The sequence below is a fragment of the Calypte anna genome, chromosome 2 (genome assembly GCF_003957555.1).
Source record: "Calypte anna isolate BGI_N300 chromosome 2, bCalAnn1_v1.p, whole genome shotgun sequence".
Taxonomy (NCBI): Eukaryota; Metazoa; Chordata; class Aves; order Apodiformes; family Trochilidae; genus Calypte; species Calypte anna.
The window spans coordinates 101,901,145-101,913,401 of NC_044245.1; the positions used below are offsets into that span (position 1 = coordinate 101,901,145).

The following is a 12,257-nucleotide window of genomic DNA, read 5'->3' on the forward strand; positions in this document are numbered from 1 at the left end:
TTCAAAACCACTTTTCTTTTTCTCACCTTCAGTATGATATTAACTTATCTGTGTCTTGAGGCATTGTCAGGTTCTGATGCTGCACTGCAGTGGGTGAATTGGTATCATCTTGCATCTTCATTTACATTTAATTTTTTTCTCCTGAAAAAATCTGTATTGTTATTGGAGCATGACATTACGTTTCCTAAAAGAGAGAAAGAAGCCCAGGGAAATTATTAATTCAAGGTGTCAGCAATACCTAGCTCATTCATATTGTTATGAAGAACATTTCACTTGTAAAATAAAACTGGTGCATGTTTTCTTTTTGATAAAGTAGCAGGAAGAAGTGGATATATTTCTTCTGGGACAGTTTGGAGAAATTTTGCAAAATCTGAGTTATCATAGATGTTTCTCAAAGTGCAGTAAGTCATGAGTGAAAAGTCATGGCTTTCATCAAATTGGAGAAATATGTTGCATTTCTCAAATATGCCTCAGTGAAAAGAAGCTCACGTGAAAAAAGCTGTAATGTCAAATAATTTTGTAGACTGGAGGTCTGCAAATGCTTCATGTGCTGCCATTGCAAAAGTTGTCTGCCAGTCAGCTTTCTGCTATTCACTTCAGCTGCTTTGCTGATTCTTATCAGATTTTCTGCTTAAAATGTGTTTTTGAAAAGAACCTTGAATTTCAGGCGCTTTGAATCATCTTTACTCTCACCGCAGGTTTCCAGTTCTATCTCCATTGAATCCATGTTTTAATACTTGGCTGATATTGAAGGCAACTGGCATGCCTTCTCCTAGACTTGTATTTATATTGTGATTTCTGGCTCAGTCCCTGACAGCTCCCCTCAATAATGAAGCCTGAGCTGTTTGCCATGCTTGGCAAAAGTGGTTATTTAGTGAAGATCTGTTTGGGGCCAAGTGGAAGCTAATGGGCTAGCTCATTTACTCAATAAAAACTGCTGCTTAGTAAACTGTATCTGATCATCTCATCACACTTGTGTTAGTCACCATTTTTCCTCAGCCTTTTATTCTTATTTTTGCAGATAATTGTTCTCCAGCAATTCTATAATACTGCTTTGGAGAGAACCAATGATACCTTCATACTTATCACATAGCCTTTTATCTTTCACCTTTAGCTACCTAGGAAAAATGCAGCTGTCTTTTAGTTTCTCAGGCAGCAACACCTTCAAACACCACCAAACAACAGGGTTTTTTTGAACCAACACGATGTGATTGGCATTTTCACAAAAACAGAGGGACCACCATCCAGTAGTGCATAACTATGTATTCTGAGACAAACTCTAAAGATGTGCTGCTAATCTGCTTCCATCTTAAATTAGAATATCTAAAAATTATATGACATAAAATTCTTTGCTGCATCTGCTTTGGTGGTAGGTGCATAATAAACAAGACTTGCCCAAGAAACAAGTCCCAGACAGTGTCCCAGATGCCCTTCACCCATCAGTTATGTCATATAAGTAGAGATGTTGTTGTTATAAGATCTTTAATTCAACTTCCACCTCTATAGGTCCCTCTTGAATACAGCTGCTTTCTCTGGAATTATATCCATTAAAGTTCTATTTTATGTCTGCTAAATGCATTATTGTATCATAATGTTACTGGGCTGCAACTTTCCTATCTGTGTACATACATATTAATCACTCATTGCTGTAGCAGTCATTTCTTTTCAATTTTCCCTGTATGTTAATTTTCTGGTTTCTCCCATTGGCACTCCTCTGGTCAGCATTCACAGTCAAGTGTTGGGCGAACTGGGCTGTTCCAGCAGACAAGGATCATTGCTGGATCCTTGGGATGGAAGGCTGCAGGAAGCAGAACAGAGATGACAGTGTTACAGTTCTGATAACCTGAGAGATTTTTCTGGGCCTCTACTAGTAATACAGATTTTTTTTTTCCTTCTTTTCCTTTGTAAGTTTGAATTGTTGATTATTTTAGTGGTTAGAATTACAGTAAGTCCATCTCAGCAGACTGGATATGGGTGGCTTGTAGGTGTATTGCAGCAAAGATTGCCCACTCATCATTAACTATAAAATCATCGAGTCTGCAACATCTATAATAAAAGAAATCGGGAAAATTACAAGAGCAGACTGAATTTAAGGGAGGAGTAATGCTCATGTAGAGACATACAAAACACAGCCTTTTTATTTTCTTACTCTTTTTGACTGCATGTAATTATCTTTCAGACAAGTTTCCCCTTTTCATAGCTTCCTGCATTTGTTTCTTTTCTCTTTGATCCTGTTTCACATTGCTGATTTGAATAATTATGTAACAGTTTCTGATGTTTGGAAAGGAGGAATGCAGAGGAGTTTTTCAGTCCCGGAGCTGTGCTCACAGTTCCTCCATTCCTCTGTTGCCTCACTCAGCTGTTGGCCCCTGGGCCAGCAATCTCAGCCTGTCACAGTCTCGTTGTCACTATTTCCTTGCACTTGGTAACATTAAAGCCAATCCCTGTTCCCCATAGCCTGTTCCTTGTTTGTGTTGAGTCATTTGTATCACCACAGAATTATATTTCATCTTATTAGTACTATCTCCACTTGAATTAGGTAGCGATGAGAAAACTGTGCTCCAGCCCATGAGTAGCATGGGCAGGCTGGCAGCAAAATCTTGTGGCTTTTTGTTTTGGTTTTTTTTTAATTGGTTGGAAACAGAAGTGTTGAGGTACTAACAGGCTGACTCCTGTTCTTAACTTCTGCTGTCAGAGTGGTTCCAAAGAATGTTTATCAATATGGTGATAGGCGCTTTATATATATAAATATATAAATATAAATATAATTATAAATATAACCCATGAGTTCTTTGCATTAACAGACACACCTGTTTTGTTAATGAAAACTCAAGAATTTGATTCACAACAATGTGACTGCTCTTGCAACAGGGCAGAGTTCAGGTCATGCTGGCAATGAACCATCACAAAAAGGCCTCCTTACAAGAACAGCGTTGGAGATTTAGCTGCTTCTTGCATTGCAGCTCGCCAGGGATGAATGCATGTGTGGAATTTGGTGATTGTTCTTCTTGAAATGAAAACTTCTGTTAAACAGAAGTTTGTGGGCTACTGGAGAAGTGCTGGTAAGGCAATTCCAATACATCCTTCCCCTGCCTAACCTTTAGGGAGAAAAATTACCAGGTTTATAGAATGTAATCTCTGACATCTCCATTTCTTTTAACAGGATCTTCATTTTGCATAGAATAGATTGAAAAAGCAGATTGTGCAAGAGTGTTCCTTTTGGCCACTTGAGGAATTTCACAGTAGAATAATAGCTAATTCCTCATTCTGCATGTAATTATGGCAAATTCTGCTGAGAGGATCAATTTTCTCCAGTCTCCGTTTTCCTTTATCTAATCATATTCAGCAGGAAGCTTTGCCAATAATCTGACTGGCTCGATTCCACTTCATGATTGTTCTTTCACAAAAATCTCTCTTTGAACAAGTTGTTAAAAATACAGTACAATTACAGTATATTGTGTTCTTTCAACTTATAGATTTAAAAATGTAACATTTATGGGCACAAGTAAGGTCTGTAAGTTTGTTCAGATGCACAGACTATGTGGCACAGGGTCAAGTTTTTCACTAACTCTTTATGAGAGTGCTCATGTATCTGATTTGATGCCTTCAGGGAGCCCTCATCTCATAAATGGGTCAGAATTGGCTGTAAGGATCTATTGCAGCAAAAGACACAAAACTGTTAACTAGGTTTAAACTAAATACAATTCCCTTTACAAAAATTAGGTTGATAATAAGAACAGTAGCAGGAATCAAGTCTAGTTCTGATGTCTGAAAAGTTGAGCTAACCTTTTTTTTTTTTATTTATTTATTCTAACTGAAATGTTAAAAAAAAATCTTATTAAACACTGAAGGCAACACTTTTGCCATGGCTAAAGTGAATTTTGCCCTGAAATAAAAATGTCTTTGGGTATCAGAAGTAAATCCATTATTTCATATCTTTGGAAGCTGAGCAGCATAGGACATCTGTGAAATCACAACAAAATCATGCAGGTGTGTTTACCACCAATTCCTTCATAGCCTGAGAGCTTGACAGGCTGTGATGTGTGACTGCCATGATGTAGGGAGCAGCAGCCAAGATGCAGCTCTGAATTTCACAGCTGTGGCAAGTGCTGAGGACAGACTGTCCCAGGGAGTAAAGTTCATCTGAGTGTGAACTGCAGCCCAGCACGAATCTCACCAGCGTGCCCTTAGTCTTCCACTTTTCTGGATATTGTGCAGTTGCTGCAATACCATCAATCCTATCATTTGCAAAAATGAAAACTATTCTCACAACATTTAATAAAAAACAGAAAGTAACAACTACCAAAGTGTAAAGTGTAGCAGAGGCCATGATCTGCTGCAGCTCCTGCTTCCAGGGAGACTGACATCTGATCCTGGAAACAAAGAATGTGAAATGATGTTTTTTCTATTTGGAAGGCTAATGAAATATTTCAACAGGTGCTCTGTGTGAAATGTTCCCTTTCTATTGCAGAAGCTTGCAAGTTTACTACTAAATGATCCTTTTTTTCTTGAAAGCTGTTGTTGTGCTTCAATTTTGTTATTTTTTTAGTTTCTCAACTTTCTTCAATCTTGAAGGAATTTTTCGTGGATCTTCCTAATTACATGACTTGCATCAATCAATTTCATTGCTTCTACCCCTAATTTGGGGTACAAATTGTCTCCAGGCAGAAAGATCCAGTCTCAATTAATATTCCCCTAAAGTACACACGCTTGTGGTCGTGACAAAGATAATTTCAAAAGAAAATGAGTAAATGAGAATTTTGTGGAGGTGACTTCAGATCTAAAGACCCGTGCGTGACTCCTTCGTCCTCCAACATGGTTGTTCTCCAGCAGCAGGAAGCTGTACCAAGCAGTGCAGCAGCTCTCTGACCCTTCCCATTGCTGAAGATGGAGATCACTTTTACAAGACCTGAGGACAACTGGTTTTGCTTATGTATAAAGTATTGGAACAAAGAGGATTGCAAAAAAGCGCTGATTATTGCTTCTAGAGGTTTTCACTTAATGTATGGATGTCTGGTTCCCTAAAAGTCATTCTGCAGCAAGTATTGCTTCCTAGTGAAGAGACTAAAGCACACATTTACTGTCTTCCATGGGCACCTGTAAAAAAGAAATATAATACACAACTTTTCAAGAAGATGGTTTTCTTTCTAGTGCTGAGGAAAAAAAATCAAACCCCACACCATGCTGATGTACTTTGTTTAAAGAAAAAAAGCCTATGTTGAGATTTTCACCTCAAAACTTGGAAGACAGATATTCAACCCAAGGGCCAAGCAATCTCTCCTGGTGAGCTACAAGAGCATCATGTCTGGAAGAGAAAACAGCAGTTGCCTCATAGGATACATACAAACTGATGATGATTCTCTGATGTATGAGGAGACAGAATGGCACGACAGTAAACCTGGGACTAAGAGATAGGAGGTTGGTGATCAGCAAGGCAGAATGGCTGTTGATTTTTTGAGGTAGATAGCCTCAACCTATTCCTCATAGTGAGAACAAAAAGAGCCAGAAAAACTTCTAAAACCAAAAAGTTAGTTTTTTCCAGGTTATAACCGAAGCAGATTGTCTCTAAGATACAGAGAAGTCAAAGTGACTCAACAAAGCAGAATAGAAATTTTAAAATACAGTATATAAATAAAAAAGAAATAATCTTTAAATTAAAATAATTATTGCAAGTAATTAATTATTAAAATAGTGTTAATTATTAATTATTGAAAATAGTGTTATACTAATTGATTATTTATTACTTATTGATATATAAACTCTTAATAATAATACTATAATATTATTAATTGTTTGAAATAATTGTTAAATATAATTTTAAAATTAATTTAAAAACTCCTCTGAGGCCAAGATTAATTTTCTGCAGAAACCAGATGTGTTTCAAATAAGACCAGGGAACTTCAGTGATGAAAAGAATGGTCTCACAGTCATACCCATGGGAAGCTACTCTGTTTTCTCCCTAACTTGAATTTAATTTCAATTGTAGCATCTGCTCCTGTATGTGCATTTTCACTTGGAACCTCCAGTACATAAGTTTCATAATCACTCATATTCATATTGAAGGTTGATGTTTATACTCTAAGTAATATCAAGTATCATATGAAGTTAATTTATTGCCAAAAGATGCAAATGGAGTTAAGCACTGCTGGGGATCCTATAGCAACCATCTAGCTCTGAGAGAAGCCCCCACAGTTTCTGAATGCTTGCAGAATTCAGTGTCTGCAAATATAAAGCATTTCTACATGCTTTCTGTGCATGTGAATTTAAGGGTCTATGGGTGTGATGAATCATACAAATAAATGTCTAAATATAAAAAAAAAAAAAATATTAAAAATGTGTTGGCTGAGGCTGAGAGACACTGGAACAAAGTGATCCCACAGGCTGTTACCATTTTCCTTTGGTTTGTGAGAGTTATGGCACACAAATACACTAGAACATATTGTAAACAAGACTAAACATCAGGAAAGGGAAATGTAGCTAGAGATTATGTTCAAAAGGAAGGCTTAAACTACACTGTTTCAAATATACTTGTAATTTTAGTCCGTTTCCAGCTTTGCCTTAGTACAGCACTAAAATGTTTCCTCTTTAAATTCATCTTTACCCTCAGAAATAATTTCCCGTCTTGAAACCAAAAACAGCAGTGACAGCTCTTCTGCATGTTCAGACGTCACTACTTCAAATCTGATCTCTCACATCCCTGCAGGCTCAGAAATTGGAGCTTTATATCGCTGCAGAGGGTTGATCTCCAGCTGCCTAATTGTTCTGTGCAGCTGCTTCTTTCAAATCCTGTAAGGACGTGATGTATCAAAGTTGAAATTATCAATTTCTGGCATGAAAAGCTGTCATAAGTTTTATACATATACTTAGTTTTATGCTTTCAAAGCTTGAGCCATATAGATTTGGGAACATAACGACTATACACTAAATCATTCTTTGAAAACTGAAACTCTATTTTTCAGTTGTTCTCAGAATATAAGTTGTTCTCATAACATTCGGGAAAGATGCAGCTACAGAAGATTTTGGCCAGTGAAAACTTACACCATCTGACAGTCTTTCAGTGCTTTTGGTAGTATAATGTAATACAGTACATATAGGTGTTGGCTAAAAAATATGTTTCTTGAATAGCTGGCTTTTGCCTTCAATTACTTGATTTCAATAATATCAAAAAATACCCCATCGAAAGTAGAGTTTCATAAGGCACTATAAACACTATAATTTGATCTCAGCAGCATTAAGATGGTCAATTAAACAGAAAGTCAAGCAACCAGCCACCTGTTAAATCCTTTCACTGTCCCTCCAGTGCTGAGAAAGCTCACCCTGGTCTCAGGCTTGCCCAGGGTCTTTTAGAGAAGGTGAAAGCCCAAAGGGTCACCCCAGGGGGCTGCCAGGAGCATCTCAATCTGGTCCAGCAACAAGCACTGCTAGAGCCGACCAGCTGCCAGTACCCAAGTCAGTGCTTTTAGTATCTGCTGAAGTTGTTGAGTTTTGACAGATCTGACAACACTAATCGTGTGTTTGGTGTTAAAAGCTGGGGATCTGACATAATGATAGACTTGCATGTCTTAACTAAAGGGTTTTGAGCTACTTTGAAATGACAAAGGATGACATCTTCATGGATTTTATGACAGCCAAATAGTATCATACAATCTTCCTTGTTTTCCTGTGGAAACTGAGTATCTAGTCCAGTGCCTATCATTAAAATATTTTTCTTCAGATAACAGTCATATTAACCATGAATGCTATTGAGGAAGTATTCATTTTCTACAACAAACAAAACAAAACACACTGATGGTGTCATAGTGTTGTGCTTTTGATACCATGTTGATTCATTTTAAAATTATTTCAGATTTTATTCACACAGGACAGAACAGTTTAGCACCACACAATTAAGTGTGTCAGAACAAAAAATCTTACAGTTTTACAGTTGCTTTGCAAAGTCTGTCATTTGGGTCTCATCCTCAATATACAGATGGATCCTCAAGTCATAAAAAGCACCGTGATGTCTTGATGGCAAATACCACTGTGGAGAGGTAGATCTTTGCATACACCTTGCCATAGGTTATATATGTTTGCATATATACACAGGTTGTAACTCTGATTCCCTTGACTGAGCCTAAAGGTTTTTTTGAAAGGTATATATAAGATGACTCTGAGTCTGCCTTTAAAAGAATAACTAAATCAGTTCTGTGTTCTGCAACCCAAATGGATGAATTTTTACTGAAAATCCCACTGGAACTTAAGCCTTCATACTGATTTAGAAATACCTGGAGGTGTGAAGAGGGTAAGAATTTCTGTGTTTTGGCCAAAAATGTAAATAAGATTTGGGGTTTGATTGTCTTTTCAGAGAGGGAGCCCACTAATGGCCACTGTGTCACTGTTTTGAATGATTAACAGATGCTTGTTGGTGGAAAGTTTTACTGAGAACAGAAGAAAGATAAAGTACCAAATTTGCCAAAGCATTTCACTCCCATGTTTATCAGTAGAGTTAGTCCAGAAAATCCACAGTAGAGGTAACCAGGTCGTGTCCCTGATGTCAAAAAGGAATTGAATTAACCTGGTATATATAGCAATACACTTCTTAAAGCAGTGTAGCTAAACTAGTTTACAAGCAAATGATAAATTGCTGTAGCTTGTAATTTCTGTCATTCATCATGTTCTACTGATGCCTTGGGAAAATAATAAGCCGATTATACTTGTCATGTGTGTCATCACTTAACCTGTGATGGATTATTTTTGCTGGCATTAATTTTAATATTTCAAGGAGTTTTTCTTTCCTTCTGTAGTTAGTTAAGACATTATGCCATTTCTGTTCTCCATAAACTTCTTAGAGTGGGAGGAGTTGGGATTTTTCTAATACAGTTAAGTAATTAAATAGGGCTTTGTAGTTTCTTTTATATGTATCACTAGGTGTTTTGAAACCCGTTTAATTACAACATTTTCTAGTTGTAAACTAGTACTGGAAGTCAGTAAACTGCTCCTGTTCTTTGTACAACCACTCTTCTCTAAAGACTCTAGCCAAACATATATCAAAAGATAGTTGCACCATATTTAACTCTCAAAAATTACTCTATAAAGTTTTTCAGAATGGACCTCTTGAGTGGGAAATATGTGAAAAAAAAGTCATATGGTGATTTCTGAATTTTTTGTTTCCTTGCCAGCAAAGAAAAAAGAATAAATTTCTTTTTTTCAGACTGCTATTATTTCCTGATTAATTTAGTGTTGTGCAATTCTTGTTTCAAATACTCTATTTCTTCACTTTTATGCTATATCATCTTCATGATTTAATTCATACTTTTAAAAATAATTATTGTAATACTCAACACTGACATTATATCCTTAAAAAAATCCATGAAGTAAGGATTATTAGCTTTTCTCACTGATAAGAAAACTGAGATAAAAGAGGAATTAGAGCCTGGATTTTAATCTGGACATTCTGACTCCAGTCTTGTAAGTGCTGATAACACTTAGCTTCTCATTTCAATACTGAAGTTTTCTTCTCCTCATAGCAATAACATAAGCAGAGGATTTTTATTGGGTTTATTTTAATTCTTCCTCAGTCTCACTTCAAAAAAGAATTAAGATGAAAGATAGTGTTAATTATAACTGTTAGCTCTTACCTCAAGTATTTGTTTTTCAATCAACAAACATTAAAATAGTGATTTAAGAGTAATTATGCTGATTTTAAAAATTCAAAAACTGAATGGGACAAGGTATTTCATCATTTAAAAGTTGTGTTTTTCTAATCAACACACTACCAACAAGGTTTGGAAAAGTGAGTACTTAATTAAGCTTTAGAAAACTAGAGTTGTTTTTCATCAATTAAATGAGGACTAAAGGGAATAAACGTGCCCTCCATTACAGCTAAATTTGCAATTCTCCTTACAGAGAGGAAGGGATGAGATGTGCTTATTTTTATATATATATAAATGCATCTGCATTTGATGTTGATGCATCTACATGAAAAATTGTTTAGATTGTTTCTAGGAGTCTTGCTGTAACCTTAGTGCTTTACCTCACTTTGTTCTTCTCACAAAATGAAAACTGGTTCATTTTGACAGGTGTCTGACTAAACATTTAAACATCTAAACTTTATGCACCATCTGGAGTTTCTGGACTTTCATCTAAGATGGGAAGATTAGCATTTATCACTGATAAGTTAACTTTATTTCCTAAAAATGGATTAAATGCTTGAGTTTCTTATTTTTTGCAACACAAATGTTTGCACTCATGAGAAAATTCAGCTGACTTAATTTTGGCAAATCAAGGAATTAAATGGCAAAAACAGCTGTAAGGAAATTAATATTTGGCTAGTTTGCTTGGAGTACAGTGAATTTTTCAGTGAAAGTAGAGTTTCTCTCTGCTAGAACCATTCATTTTGCTGATTTACTGTAAACATTGGAAATGGCATAAGAGACCCTAATTTCCTGCCTTTCTTTTAGAAATAGTACAGCCTGATTCCCACGTGCAGCCCTCTTCAGCTTGGAGTGTTTATCAGTACTATTTATTGTTCTCATTCATGCCTGGGTGGCAGTCTCTGTGCTACCACAGTTCACTGCAAAGAAGAACCTGCAGGTCTGTGGGGCAGCTCTAAATCTCCAAGAGTTTAAAGTTTAAAGCCACTTAGCCTAAGAGACCACCAAGACCCCTTCCCACTAATTCTTGGTGCTGAAAAGTTTGCATTCAGGCTTGTGATTGGTGAGGAATAGGTTATAATCTGAATGAAGCAAATACAAGCTAATTGCAGTTTTGTGCGAGGATGTGAGTTCACAGAACTTCAGGAAAAAAACTTCAAGCCTCATGTACTCACAAGATTAAATGACAAAAGCTAAGACATTAAATCAGGATGCCAGAGAGCTGTGCTATTTAGCTTAGATGTAATTACCTGTCATCCCCAGGGCAGCTGCTGTGAGCCAGCAGCTGACCCACAGCCCACAGCTGAACACTTGCTCTGCCCACTGGCCCAGGAGAGAGGAGGGTGATGTGGCTGTGTAGGACAGACCAACACAAAGGGATCACAGATGGATGATGCCCAAGCCCAAGGATGATGGGGACTGCCTCCCAGCAAGTGCAAAAGGAATAAAATGCCTCGAGACCTCAGCAGTACAAGCAGGGTCTGTACTGATGGCAGCCAACCCTTCCTTCCATAAAAAGCAAACCTGGAGAAATGTCTGTGTTTGGTGTTTTGGAGAGTGAACAAGGCAAGCTGGCAGGGCTTGGACAGACAAGATGAGATGGTGTGATCAGCAGGTTGTGCTCTTATATCATTCCAAGCCATACCTCAACACTCCTCCTAGCTTGCTACAAATTTCTTATGGCAACATGCAGGTTTGTCAGCAAATAAAAAGATATTTAAAAACTCTTAAGACTAATTTTTATCATACCCTGCAGTTAATGCAGTTTATGTCATTTAGGATCTTGCACCTGACCTGATGAGACTCACATTATAACCATCATCACCTATTGTCATGATTAGATCATTTAAATAAACATGCTGATCCAATGAAGTAATTCCAGTCTCAACCTCTACCTCTGACTTAAGGTGGCAATATCAAAAACCATTTAATCTTGCAATAATGAAACTTTGAGTAGCCAGTAGCATGCTTGTAAATATCAAGGGGCCAGTGCTAGGGAACCTGATTCTTACTGCTGAGGAGGGAATTTTTCTTTTTCTAGTTTGTTTTAGTAGTCCAGAAGAAGGTATTTTTCAACCATTCTAGAAAATTAAGTCTTTCTTTTCTAATTCTCCGTCCTACAACCCAAATAGAAAATGTAATTTCTGTTGTTTCCTGCTAGCAGTTCCAGTGCCTTTTGTCTTGACCAAACAAAAAGTAGGTATGCTAAAATAGTGTAGCATCTAAAAAAAATAATAGTAATCACTGTCTTGATCAAGACCAGAAGAAGCAGGTTTCCTATAATATTTAGTTTCCTAGTGCCCAGGAAATTGATATGAATAATTTCCAAAAGAAAAGATTTCAAGAACATATGTGATTTTGAGGATTACCATGCACAAGGGGATTATTATCTGAGAGACAAAGGGGATAAGAGATTACAGCACATTAAAGGGAGTTGTTTTACATCAGAGGTGTAGTATGGTTACACACTGTATAATACAAGACATTGGCCAGGGAGCTCTAGAAGGCTCCTGTGGTAGAACACAGGACTGTTTGTAACAAGGATGAGGAAGCCAGACAGTCAGGATTTAGTACAAGCTTTCATGCTCTTCTAACTTTTCTGATTTCAGCTCTAGATGCTAGTGT

At 36.9% G+C, this 12,257-nt stretch overlaps 1 protein-coding gene across 4 annotated transcripts in view; it reads left to right on the forward strand.

The window, feature by feature from the left end:
• DLGAP1 (DLG associated protein 1) overlaps positions 1–12,257 on the forward strand; it is a 142,341-nt gene that overhangs the window by 60,350 nt on the left and 69,734 nt on the right. The gene's annotated exons all lie outside the window — the stretch shown is intronic.